We start from the raw sequence: 9628 nt of genomic DNA on the forward strand, positions 1-9628 counted from the left end.
TTCATAATTATCTCCCCTTGGTAGAGGGCTTGGCCCTTCATTTGAACAAACTTGAATCCCCTTTACTCAAGGATATTTTGTGGCAAGTTTGGTGGAAATTAACCCAGTGGTTCTTGAGAAGAAGATGAAAATATGATAAGTTTACGATGACAACAACGACAAACAAATTTTGATCAGAAAAGCTCATTTGAGCCTTTGGCTCAGGTGAGCTAAAAAGAGGTTGTTTTTTTAAAAAAGAACAAATCTTGTTTTGGAAATATGATACATGTTTTTATTCGTTTAAAACAATTGATAAGCATTCAATGTTGATATTTTGATATCAAGCTGTTAAATAGGAGAGTGGCCCATTACTATAACTGAATGAACACTAAAACAGGATTTTTCCTCAGAATTTAAATTGTAAAATTCTATACAAGGTTAGGAGAAGTCTACTACTGCACCCAACTTAACAATCACACAGAAGACTGTACATGAAAATCATAAGGAAAATATATAGAGAACAATAGTGTGCAACCATCTTTGGTACACATGTAGATGTTTTCCTCCCTTTTAATTTTTGTAGGCAGACTGTTTCACAATCTCTAATGCTCCCTGTGATACTTAACTTTGAATTTGAAAAAGATCCACTTTTGGAATACTTGGGAAAGAGATATACTTGAGAAAAGAAGTTATTTTATGTTGATATCTAAGCCATGGTTTCAGTAGAGTTTTTTCTTCATTTTCTGTGCATGTATCTACAACCACTCTGACTCTTTACTTGACAGTTTTCAGAGATTGTTCAATAACCTGCAAAAAGAATAAAATATGCAAAAATTAAACCAAGTTATAAATTATTTGAAAATACATGTAACATTCTATGAAGCTGAAAGTATTATAAAATAAATAAATGTAAATGTAGTGTAGGAAAGGAGAAATGCATGAAGAAAACATATGGCTGGACTGGGAATCGAACCCGTGACCCCTGCATTACTAGTCAGGACTCAGGTGCTCTAACCACTGAGCTATCTAGACTGATATTCAAGATCCGTATAGCCCTAACTTCTACAGTAGTTATTACCCCCCCCCCCCCTCCCATGTGCTTCAAAGGAGAGGGTGGTATATTGTTTTATCCCTGTGTGTCTGTCTGTCCATGTGTATGTCAGTAGCAAATTTTTGGTGTCAGTTTTTCAGCAACTACTCATTTCAAATGCTTGAAATTTTTGCACATTCTTTACTGAGGCATGCCATCTGATGTCAACTTCCTGTTTGTGCATCCGTCCATATCATACAACAGAAATTTTATAACAACTTTCTCAGCAACTAGTCATTGCAGATGATAGAAACTTGAGCACATTCTTTGCTGAGGCATGCAATATAGCAGGATTAAATTCATTTCTGTAATCTTACTATTTTCCTGCATCTGCCCGTTATTGAACTTGTTTAACATTAACATGATACTAAGTGTATATTCACATCAGAGTGAGGGTATTACTATTGTGCATTGGCTCACATACTTTTTTTTACAGCTCTTTTCAAATCAAATCTGTTATTCCTGTTTAAACTTCACCAGTGCTGGTTAATACAATGTAGTGCAAATTAAAATGAGGAAATATGCCTCATCATAATTTTGTTTCATAGACCTTTAAGACAAAAAAATGTTGAAATAAAATTGTATGTAATGTGGGTTAAAAAGTTAATGACCTTGACAACCGAATGAAATTCTTAGTAGTAGTTAATATACATAAACAGGGCAAGAAAATGATGTCTGTATTTTTAATTTGATAATCCTCCTTGGGATTATTTAAATTTGATCAGGATTGGTCAAACTATCAAAAAAAAAATTTCTTAAATTTTTTGCAATTTAATTTCTTTCTTTTTTTTTAAATTGACTGACTACTAAAATTGTTCATTTTAGTTGTGACAATAGTTTTATGAAGATTTTAATCATGCAATATAGACCTTCATATTTTTCACTTGTTAATAAACATCAAATTTTAAACTATAAGCATTTTGTTTGCAAAAAAAAGTTTTTAAAATTATTTTCTCTGAAAAATGTCCAATAAATTGAATAAAATAATTAAAAGCTAATACCCAGGTCTCTCAAGGCTGATACAGACATAGTTTAAAAGGGATGTCTTAAAAGTAGGGATGTCAACGAGTACCCGGTTAACCGGGTATGTGGCAACGCACTTTGAAAAAATTACGCACTTTGAAAAAATTTTTCAAAGTGCGTTAATTTTTGGGACCAGGTTAACGCACTTTGAAAAAATTTTTTTTTTTCAAAGTGCGTTAATATGGACCATATTAACGCACTTTGAAAAAAAATTCTGCATGGCTTAGTCAATATTCCTACAAATCTTAAGTATGATAACTTATCATTTGAACCTGATTTGATACTTTTTTTCCCCGCTTGAAAAGGGGGGGGGGGTATTAATTTGGGTCTACCTGTCCGTCCGTCCGTCTAGCTGTCCGTCCATCCGTCTTTCTGTAACGCTTTCGTTTCCACACGATATCTCGACAACCCTTTGAGCTTTTGCAATGAAATTTAACATAACAGAATCCCTGTGGCCTTAGGAAGACCCCTTTTGAAATTGGGGTCAAAAGGTCAACATTCAAGGTCGTAAAGAACTACGAACGATAGTATTATTCTTCCGCCATCTATAAGTCAATTCTCAAAAATTAACATCTTGGAATGATTCTCAAAATTTTTATACATATTTATATGAATTTTCATAAAACCTTACTTATTTGGGATACCAAAGAGAGATAACTCTATAATTTTGGCAAACTTGTGTTTTCCACTATAGAAATCAACGGAAAACTGAAAATATTTTTTAAACAACTCCCCCCCCCCCCCCCCCCCCCCGTGAAACAAAAATTCCTTTTTACAGATAAAATGGACTGTTATTTTACAAGTTATTTCAAAGCTTTTTGTGTTTCACAGGGGGGGATATGTTTATAGACAAAGAACGAAAAAAAAAATGCTTATTTTTCACCAATTTTAAAGCTATTTAAAACTAAATTATTGTATTTTATTAATTTAATATACATGTTTTATTTATTAACGTAAAACATGAGAAAAGATATTAGATACATGTTAAATGAACAATTCCTATGAAAATATCATGTAAGTTAAATACCTGGAGGTTAACAGAGAGATTATCAAGTTCAAGTTCAAGTTCAATTTATTCACTCAGACCATATCAATGGTACATGAGGTTCAACAATATGTACAATATATACAAAGAATAATATACAAGATACACGTGAAATGGCGGAAATATTCATATAAAGTAACACAGATAACTATGGAGGACAGACTTTTTCATATACTCTATTTATGTAACAACTTAGTTTAATCAATAGTTTGGAGTCAGCAGATGACAACAATTCTGATAATTTGAAAAAATTTGGTCTATTACAATATTTACTGGGAAGATATTTTTTTCTACATTCGGAAAAATATTTGCATTCTAAAATGTAGTGATACTCATCAGCTATTTGTCCATTATTACAAAGATTACATTGTCTATCATTTCTGGGAATCCCAAACCATCTCCCAGTCTCAACTGGAAGACGATGATTTGTTGTTCTTAGTTTAATTAATATTGTTCTAAATTTTTTGGTAGTAAGGCTAAATATTTTTCAAATCCAAATTCTGTTTTGAAGATACTATAAAAGAGACCTTTAGATGAATCGCGTATATTACTTTGCCACTTCTGTATGTACTGATCTTTAAGACGTTGATCAACTATAGCCTTTAGCCATTTAATATTTATAAAGGTCTGTTCATTCCACACATTTGAGAAGCCACAACTATCAAATATATTCTTAATACATAAAATCCAAGGATTCTTATGACTTCCTGTACTGAACTGTTCAAATAAATGTCTATATGTAACATAAACAATCTTGTTTTCAGGGCTTACCAATAATTTTGCCCAATAGGATATCATTCTCGAATACACTGTTATATACAAAGGGAAGCGACCCGTTTCGCCATAAACCATATAACTAGGAGTACTACTTTTTAGATTAAAAATATGTTTCAAAAATTTAAGATGAACACGTTCAATTATATCAATGTTCTCAAAACCCCATATCTCACATCCATACAAAAGTACTGGAGTGACAACTTTATCGAACAAATCAAGCTGGCAATCTACTGGTAAATTAAATTGTCGAATTTTTCGTATAATTCCATACATGGCTTTTTGAGCTTGCTCACATAAATGTTTTTTAGTTTTACAGAATGAACCTGATCGAGAAAACAGTATACCTAGGTATTTAAATTCGTTCACAATTTCAATAACAGAATTATTGTAATAAAATACATTCTTAACAGATGGACCTTTCGAAAAAATCATAATTTTTGTTTTGTCTACATTGACAGTCAGTTTCCATTGTACACAATATGAATGAAACTCATTTAGAGCATGTTGTAAACCCTCTGCAGACTCAGACATTATAACTGTATCGTCAGCATAGAACAAAATAAATAATTTAAAATACATCAAAATTTCATTTTCTACAGAGTTTGAACTGCTTATATTATTAAAAGATAGCCCATGTACATTTTTGCTGGCCAGAAACTCTTCTAGATCATTAATATACATAGAAAACAGGAGAGGTGATAAATTTTCTCCTTGGCGGACACCAATGTTACAATTGTAAAATCAGATATGGTATCAAATTAACATCGAAAGCAGACAGGTACTTAATATTATTAAATGTAATTAATGTAATTAATATTCTGATTTTCCTGAAAATGAACATAAATAGACTTTGAGATTTAAAAGAAAAAAATTTCAATTTACTACAGACTTCCGTGTACAGTGCTTATATTGTATTAGATACAAGATACAAGATACAAGATTTTATTAATCCAATTTGGGCCCCCGGAGGAGCAAAAAGATTTACAAATAGAAGGAGGAGGATCCAAATGATAGAACAAGCATGATGATGATATTACAAATAAAGAGCAATTGTTAAAAAAACAAATACGCAAAAAAGTATATGATATATACTGAATATACATACATGTATTGTATTGTAAGTTACATACAAATATATAATTTATACATATATATAGTTAAAGGCAAGAAACTGGGAAATAGGTATATAATTTTTTATGCTTATCACAATATCTTCAATTAAGGTAAATTACTAAGGAATCCAGCAAGAGGTCTAAGGATGTCTGGGTCTTCATTAGTCATGAGCCAATAAAATTGATTATCATAAGATAGAGACTGAAAATTTTTACATTTAATTTTACAAATATTTATGAGTTCAAGTCTTTGTACATTAAGATGAGGACATACAAGGAGAAAATGAATTTCATCCTGAATCTCGTTGTGATGACAAAGTGAACAAATTCGTTCCTCTCTAGGTATCTTTTGGTAACGTCCAATTTCAATTTTAAGCCTGTGAGCCGATATTCTTAACTTTGTTAAAACTGATCTATGTTGATTGTTTGTAAGAATATCTAGATAAGGTTCAAAACAAAATTTAGTCTTTATGCTGGTAAAGGTAGACAATTTGCCATCTTTATGTAAATTCCTGTCTTTTTCCCATTTTAATTTATAGAAATTCAGTAATATTCTTTTCAAATTGATTTTAAATTGTGGGGTTGACATACCTAGGAAATCACTAATTTTAATGTCAATATGGTTAAGTAAAAAGTTAACACAAGAATACCATGAAGTAAAACCATTTTGGTGTAGTGTTTTAGAGCAGTTAAAAGCCTCACTAAGCAAGGGAAATTCACCATCTAGATTCTCTAATCTATGCCAGTATAACAACATATTTTTAATGACATCAAAATGTAAATTCAAACGTCCTAGCTCAGATCTTACAGCAAAATTGCTGCTTTTACCATGAACCATTAGTAAATGTTTGTAAAATTTAAGATTTAAAATTTCGCCTTCTAAGCTTTGGTATATTTTGTCTAGTGTTATATTTGGATTTCTCTTAAATTTAGAGGTTGTTGGGTCAAAAAAAAACCCATAACTCCGATCCATACAGGATAATGGGTTTAATAGTGTGGTCAAATACATTTAAAGCAGTTCGAATTGATGGATTAAATGTTAGAAAGTCTTTCTGAAGTTTGAAATAGGCTTTTTTGGCTTTGTTACAACAATCATTTTTAGCATTACTTAGTGTTCCAGATGCATTAACAGTCAGACCCAGATACTTGTATTGTTTAACACATTCAATATTGTTGTTATCCAGATGGAATGGAATTTTAACGTGTTTGCCAGATGAATTGAAGACTATAATTTTTGTTTTCTTTGTATTAACTTTGAGACACCAGTCCTTACAGTATTTACTTAGTATATCGAGTTTTTCTTGTAGACCTTCAGCAGTTGGGGAGAGAAGTACCATGTCATCAGCATACATTAGGCAATGAATGGACATAGATGAATCATTGTTTAATTTTACAAAACTTTTAGAATTTGACAGATAATTTGATAGATCATTGAGATAAATCTTGAATAGGTTTGGGCTCATGTTATCACCTTGTCTTACCCCATTGTAAGTACGGAAATGACCGATTAATTTGTTACCCAATTTAATAGAAGAATAGCTTTTAGAATACATATCCTTAACAATTGAGTAAAATTTAGTGCTAATACCAGCTTTTAGTAGTTTAAGCTTCAGACCAGCATGGTTTATACTATCGAAGGCCTTATAAAAGTCAACAAAGCAAGCATATAGCTTCCCTTGTTTTGATTTGCAGTATTTTTCGACAAGTGTTTTCAAGACAAAAACATGATCTGAAGTTCTAGCTTGTTTTGTAAATCCTATTTGACAAGGATTGATTTTATCATTGCATTTTAAATATTTATCTAATCTTGAGTTAAGAATATAGTTAAACAGTTTGCCAATTGAGCTGGTTATTGTGATTCCTCTATAATTGTTGGGATCATTAGTGTTGTTAGATTTGTATACTGGAGTAATGTATCCTTCACACCATGAAGAAGGATAATATCCATGAGTTAAGCAACCATTAAAGATTTTCAGTAATATTGGTACCAAGACCGTTTGACCATGTTTAAGCATTTCATTACATATTCTATCAGTACCAGCTGCCTTACCATTTTTAAGTTTTAAGTATTTATAATGCTCCTTTTTTCAAATATCATTGACACGTAAGTTTACGAGTTATAGAAATAGATACATCTGGGTGGGAATGATAAAGAGTTGAGCTGATAGACCTTAATTCAGCCAGTCTTTTCTTCGTTGTCCGTTTCTAGGTTTTCCTCAATCCATCAGTTTTTAGAAAGAAACACATCAAAGTAAGGGCACCGCAAAGCGAAGCATTCCTTCCCCCAAAAACCATGTTCAGTAAATCAAGGCAGCATTTGACATCGATAGCGATACAAATTACATCAATTCCACACAGAAAAAAATAACATACACATAAAGTAATAACACACATAATCGCATCACTATATCCCATCATACGTTGCGAGGGGGTAATACTGTTGTCTATTTCTAAAATATAAGTCTAATTCCTTTTGTTTCATGAAAATTTTTTCAAAGTGCGTTAAATGTTGACATGGTGTAAAATTATGATGTACAGTCTTAACGCACTTTGAAAAATTTTTTCAAAGTGCGTTGATTTGGTCCCAAATTCAACGCACTTTGAAAAAAAATTTCAAAGTGCGTTAACCTGGTCCCAAAAATTAACGCACTTTGAAAAATTTTTTCAAAGTGCGTAATTTTTCAAAGTGCGTTGTAACACGGGTACTCGATCGAACGTCCGAGTATCGAATACTAAAATCGGTACTCGGTTACTCGGATGTATATTTTTAAATATTTCTAAGCTTATTTATTAATTCATTTAAACATCGGTTTTAAAACGTAAAATGTTCATTGCACTTGTACATATAGTAATTAGGGTTTCCTACTCCTCTAAATGACCGTTATCGCCCGTGGCAGTGTTTATACAGTAATTACCGTGACCAAGCACCTGCTACCTACCTGGCCTTTCTCACCTTCGGCTGTCTTCTACCCTAATGTTTAGTTTGCTCTAATTATTTGTTTTCATTGAACATCGTTTAAGGTCTATTATATTTAAATAAATTAGATAACTTTGTATTCCCCAGAAGCCGTAAATTCTCGGGGAAAGAGACAGACGATATTGCAAGTGCGATTGTTGATATGGATGCGTTTGATTGCGTGCCAACTAATGCAAATGGTTGAATGCAAAGGCTTTAAAAATCTTATGTCCATCGTTGCACCAAACTACAACATACCGTCTCATAATTTTATGAAATCTAGGATGGAAAAGTGTACGAAGATCGTAAATCGGAGAACTTGATCAAGTTGATACTATACATGTAGCTCTGACGACTTATCACTTGGACTTCAAATGCATCAAAGTGTTACATTACAATTAGCGAACAGATTATTTTTTAAAACAAACCACTTTGAGCCATTTATGATTCTATTTCTCGTATTTATCTGATAAAAAAATTGAACTTAAAAAAAAAATGTTAGATTAAATTTCGTCGGCACAAGTGGTCATTATTGTTACAACACATTTACAGGTAAACCTTCCATCAGACCATAAGGTTGTATTTCTACAAGATTTAACAATGTTTTACAGTTTTCAATTAACTTGTTCATATTTATTTAGACTTCTACCGAGTACCCGGGTACTCGATCGGAAAAACGTCCGAGTTACCGAGTATTAAAATTTGACCGATTTGACATCCCTACTTAAAAGATCTATTAAAATTCTGGTGTGGCATTTCTCCTGCAATGGAGATCTACAATATGTAGTACCTCTTTCATTGAATCAGCTGTTAGAACATATCATTGCCTTGAATGAAGTAGCTCTTTATGTTCATTAAGGTGTGGCTGAGCCTAAAATAAATAAGCACAATAAGCACTCCTTCTACTGTAGTGACAAAAACATAGCGTTTACTGTTACAACATTGTTTATCCTGGAACTTTGTAAAATACACATAACATATATATAATGCTAAAATATTTGATCAAATAAATTAAATTATTCGGTGTAAATTATATAATTTATTTTTTATTACTATATTTCCAATAGACCATGTATGTACCAGTAACCTTGTAATCATTGTTAGATGATGTCTTGTATAATTTTTTTTTCATTAAAGACATCTTTATTCCAATTTGTTTTCTGTTTACTTTTAAACTGTTTACTATTATTATGAAATTTCTAAATGACAAATTAAACTATGAATGATAGCTTGCATAATGAATAATAAATTACAAACCTGATCATATTTCCTGTTTTGATTGTTAGCTAGATTTTCATCCTCTTCATAATGTTTTCAACTTCATGAGACAGGCTGGTGCATAGAGCTAAAAGTTCAAATTGAATTAAGTTTATTTGAGCAGATAATCAAAAGATATATCATTCATACAAATCTTGTTTTAATATAGTTTTTTTAAAAGTACTATATGCTTGTTAAAATAATTTAAGCATCCCCTAACCCATTTTTTAAATAAAAATTTATATTAACATTTGTTTAAACATTATAATCATGTTATTTAAACCCTAATAAGAACATTTATTCAAAGACTGAAATGTGCACTTTAAAACAATACATAGTCCACTATACATACTAGTAAACACTGACTGTACAATACTCACAGGTTACAG

At 31.4% G+C, this 9628-nt stretch overlaps 1 long non-coding RNA gene across 1 annotated transcript; it reads right to left on the minus strand.

Moving 5' to 3' along the window:
- Positions 1–347: 347 nt before the first annotated feature.
- Positions 348–9327, minus strand: LOC134272021 (uncharacterized). Its single transcript, XR_009993124.1, has 3 exons — positions 9240–9327; positions 8773–8853; positions 348–786 (listed from the first exon to the last, which is right to left on the minus strand). It is a non-coding gene; the product is annotated as an uncharacterized LOC134272021 (long non-coding RNA).
- Positions 9328–9628: the final 301 nt, after the last annotated feature.

Source organism: Saccostrea cucullata, unplaced genomic scaffold (genome assembly GCF_032062105.1).
Source record: "Saccostrea cucullata isolate Sc308-1 unplaced genomic scaffold, CSIRO_AGI_Scuc_v1 ctg718, whole genome shotgun sequence".
Taxonomy (NCBI): Eukaryota; Metazoa; Mollusca; class Bivalvia; order Ostreida; family Ostreidae; genus Saccostrea; species Saccostrea cuccullata.